At 38.4% G+C, this 4,918-nt stretch overlaps 1 long non-coding RNA gene across 1 annotated transcript; it reads right to left on the bottom strand.

The window, feature by feature from the left end:
* Positions 1-532: 532 nt before the first annotated feature.
* On the bottom strand, positions 533-3,079 carry LOC127855820 (uncharacterized). The gene is made up of 3 exons (XR_008037760.1): positions 2,925-3,079; positions 2,255-2,418; positions 533-617 (listed from the first exon to the last, which is right to left on the bottom strand). It is a non-coding gene; the product is annotated as an uncharacterized LOC127855820 (long non-coding RNA).
* Positions 3,080-4,918: the final 1,839 nt, after the last annotated feature.

Raw genomic sequence — 4,918 nt, forward strand, 5'->3', positions numbered from 1 at the left:
CAGGCTGCATCCGCAGCACAACCCTTAAGCTCAATCATGGTCTGGCTGACTCTGAAATAGTGAAATCTGAATTTACAGATGCTCATTTGTCTAAAGGTTATGAGTTTATTGCCTATCTTATTAAAAGCAAACACAATGACATGCTTAAAAAGACATGTGCATTTCTGAAAAGACATACAGCTGCCCGATACTTGACTAGGAAAAGGCGCTATGGTCTTCACTCTGAAATTCATTACTCTAAGGGCTTAACAGAACAAAAGCCAGATCTTACAGCTAATTGGCCCCACCTACAGCTAAATATGCTTTATAGGTTGAAAATAAAGTTATTTGTCTGAAGAACTAGTGCTATTAACTCATCAGCTATGTTGCTCCACTGGCCGCAATTCTGTAAACATAGTGTATATATGGAAATACCTAGTCTACCACCTGCACTGCACCACTACGTCCACTGTAAAAATACACAGCTAAGTTAGTACTTTAACGAACAAACTGAAATTCATGTGTTAATTAAACAATCAGTATGATGACTCGCATTGAAATCATGTTCAGTGCACCAGTCAGAGCAAGACAGCTAGCGGATTGTTGACCATCTACGGCTCAAGGACAAACGGTCAGGCCTACAAACAAAGAGAAAATGGCATAAATGGGTTGCATGCATGTTATTTTGCATATTTTTCATCTTGCTCTCCACCTGAAACTTCAATCTATGGACATAATAATATTTACATTTAAGATTTGTTGGAAATGTTACCCTTACTTGTCCGTGCCAGGTCCCCCACCCATCCGGAACAGTCCAAAACCACCTAAAACATCCATTTGGACCAAAATATTGACACCTCTCATCTATTTAGCACCCAAATCATCAAAACATTCATTAAAATTCATTTTCTACTTGTCTCGCTTGCAGACGAATCCATGTGACCTTGACATTGCAGTAAATGTGCTTTTTAAAGGTTATATTACACTAATTCCGATTCCCATAGGGTCCCATTATAAAACTGACAACTTTCACAGCATTTTTCTTGCCTTTCCGACGTATCAATTTTCCGAACCTGGTATCATTTTAAAGATGGATCTGTCATCTTCCAATAATTGCAATCAAAAACATACCGTCTCGCAACTTCTAAGAAAGTAAATCGCTGTCGAATGAACCCACCGTAGAAAAACGTGTTTCGGAATCCTAATTTCGACAAAAGCCCCACACAATAGAAAAACACACCCTCAAAAGTTCATCTTTTAAGTTAGCTTCCAATCCAAGGCATCAAAGTACTCCAGACACATACAGGATATTACAAATAACCACAAAAGACATGTCTCACATTGTTAAATGGCTTATATTCAAGAAGAGAAAAGGAACTCTTTAGAAATAGGCACTACTTTCGAATGGACCACGGAGGGATACACAATGATTTAGTGTAATGTAACCTATAAGGGAACTCAACTTTGTCCTATCTTTTTCAAACGTTCTCCACATGAGATTTCAACTATTTCCACAATGAATATGCAATTTCAGTGCATTCGGATGGGGGTAAAGGCCTTAAAATGGCCATTTAAAGCGGTGACTAAATGGCCGCAGTCAAGTCGGAATGCATGATTTTTAGTCTAAGTGACGACAGCTGATTTTGCGTCGCCAATTATTGTTACGCGTAACTTTCATGGCAAAAACTGGTATCAATTGCATGCGAAATTCACCAATATATCAGCAAAAGGCCCAAATAAATGTATTGATTGTGAATCAGTGTACTTTTCTTGATGAAATAGGAGACTTTTTAAAAATTTTAAGCACTTTTTTCAATAAAAAACTCACTGACAGCATATAAAATCATGTTTTTTATGAAAATTATTATTAAAAGCTTCACTTACAATCTAAACATACACATTGCAATTACAAAAATTAATGCTATTATGATGAGAGGCATAATTTTCAGCTTTCAAGCCGATACAAGCCGGCTACCCAAAATTAACACTTAAAAAGGCGCAAATCGCTCCTTCAACAGCTTACGACACAAAGTGACACTTAATGCGCATCCAGATAGTCTCTCTCATATAAATAAGTCCTGTTAGCGACATTTTATTAAGTATTCTCTTTAAAATCCAGTGTTGAAAGCGTAAGTTTTGCAAAAATGTCCACAGTCACCATGCAAAAGAGCATGTTTGCTAAGGAATTCCTACGCGAGTGGCCACACTAATGTCGTGGCAGGAAAGTCATTTGGGTGTGATTCCTCTGTAGTTCAGTGAACATTCATTCCACTACCTGGGGATGACTATCAGGATCAATTTTCCCAGCTTGGTGTAGTGTTGACCTTTCAGGATGTTGATGGATCGTCCACAAGCGCTGCACCACTGCGGCCTCTGTTCAGGACACAGAGTCGGATTGAGGTGTACACAAACCCGCAGTCAGGCAAGGATCATCCAGACCTTTAATAAAATAAAATGTTTAGGCCCCTGAAACTGGCAATTATGTTCAACACTGAGATAAGGAAACACATAGAGGAGACATCATGCCATGGCTTTCTCATTATTGACACGGCAAACTCGAGCAGCCGGGGACTTGGCTCTAAACAAAAACAGGTATGCTCCATCAATGTGAGCAAGATGGCATGTCAGAGTTAAAAAGGGCAAACAAACATACAAAAGAGATATGTAGGAAATTAGAAATTAAATGCCAGAAGTAATTTTAAGTATTGTTTTTCTGTCTGCAAGGGTTGCTGTGGAAAATAGTGCTTAACGCATAGTTTGGCCTGTAGGGGTTCTGCTAGCAAGAACAAATCGAAGTCATATCTGCCCGCGAACTGTAAGCTTGAGATAACCATATCTGATGAAGTACTGCTTTGAGAATGCATTCTTATTGTACTTGAACCAGATCGCATTGACAGCACAAGGCTTCAGACCCCCCAAAGTGTGAGGCTTTCAATAGTGCTTACCTGATACCAGACCGCATTGCCCGAGACAGTGACTTTCTCCCCGAACTGCACAGGCTGCATCCGCAGCACAACCCTTAAGCTCAATCATGGTCTGGCTGACTCTGAAATAGTGAAATCTGAATTTACAGATGCTCATTTGTCTAAAGGTTATGAGTTTATTGCCATCTTATTAAAAGCAAACACAATGACATGCTTAAAAAGACATGTGCATTTCTGAAAAGACATACAGCTGCCCGATACTTGACTAGGAAAAGGCGCTATGGTCTTCACTCTGAAATTCATTACTCTAAGGGCTTAACAGAACAAAAGCCAGATCTTACAGCTAATTGGCCCCACCTACAGCTAAATATGCTTTATAGGTTGAAAAATAAAGTTATTTGTCTGAAGAACTAGTGCTATTAACTCATCAGCTATGTTGCTCCACTGGCCGCAATTCTGTAAACATAGTGTATATATGGAAATACCTAGTCTACCACCTGCACTGCACCACTACAGTCCACTGTAAAAATACACAGCTAAGTTAGTACTTTAACGAACAAACTGAAATTCATGTGTTAATTAAACAATCAGTATGATGACTCACATTGAATCATGTTCAGTGCACCAGTCAGAGCAAGACAGCTAGCGGATTGTTGACCATCTACGGCTCAAGGACAAACGGTCAGGCCTACAAACAAAGAGAAAAATGGCATAAATGGGTTGCATGCATGTTATTTTGCATATTTTTCATCTTGCTCTCCACCTGAAACTTCAATCTATGGACATAATAATATTTACATTTAAGATTTGTTGGAAATGTTACCCTTACTTGTCCGTACCAGGTCCCCCACCCATCCGGAACAGTCCAAAACCACCTAAAACATCCATTTGGACCAAAATATTGACACCTCTCATCTATTTTAGCACCCAAATCATCAAAACATTCATTAAAATTCATTTTCTACTTGTCTCGCTTGCAGACGAATCCATGTGACCTTGACATTGCAGTAATGTGCTTTTTAAAGGTTATATTACACTAATTCCGATTCCCATAGGGTCCCATTATAAAACTGACAACTTTCACAGCACAGCATTTTCTTGCCTTTCCGACGTATCAATTTTTCCGAACCTGGTATCATTTAAAGATGGATCTGTCATCTTCCAATAATGCAATCAAAAACATACCGTCTCGCAACTTCTAAGAAAGTAAATCGCTGTCGAATGAACCCACCGTAGAAAAACGTGTTTCGGAATCCTAATTTCGACAAAAGCCCCCACAATAGAAAACACACACCCTCAAAAGTTCATCTTTTAAGTTAGCTTCCATCCAAGGCATCAAAGTACTCCAGACACATACAGGATATTACAAATAACCACAAAAGACATGTCTCACATTGTTAAATGGCTTATATTCAAGAAGAGAAAAGGACTCTTTAGAATAGGCACTACTTTCGAATGGACCACGGAGGGATACACAATGATTTAGTGTAATGTAACCTTAAGGGAACTCAACTTTGTCCTATCTTTTTCAAACTTCTCCACATGAGATTTCAACTATTCCACAATGAATATGCAATTTCAGTGCATTCGGATGGGGGTAAAGGCCTTAAAATGGCCATTTAAAGCGGTGACTAATTGGCCCAGTCAAGTCGGAATGCATGATTTTTAGTCTAAGTGACGACAGCTGATTTTGCGTCTCCAATTATTGTTAACGCGTAACTTTCATGGCAAAAACTGGTATCATTGCATGCGAAATTCACCAATATATCAGCAAAAGGCCCAAATAAATGTATTGATTGTGAATCAGTGTACTTTTCTTGATGCATAGGAGACTTTTTTAAAATTTTAAGCACTTTTTTTCAATAAAAAACTCACTGACAGCATATAAATCATGTTTTTTTAATGAAAATTATTATTAAAGCTTCACTTACAATCTAAACATACACATTGCAATTACAAAATTAATGCTATTATGATGAGAGGCATAATTTTCAGCTTTCAAGCCGATACAAGCC

Source organism: Dreissena polymorpha, chromosome 13 (genome assembly GCF_020536995.1).
Source record: "Dreissena polymorpha isolate Duluth1 chromosome 13, UMN_Dpol_1.0, whole genome shotgun sequence".
NCBI lineage: Eukaryota > Metazoa > Mollusca > Bivalvia > Myida > Dreissenidae > Dreissena > Dreissena polymorpha.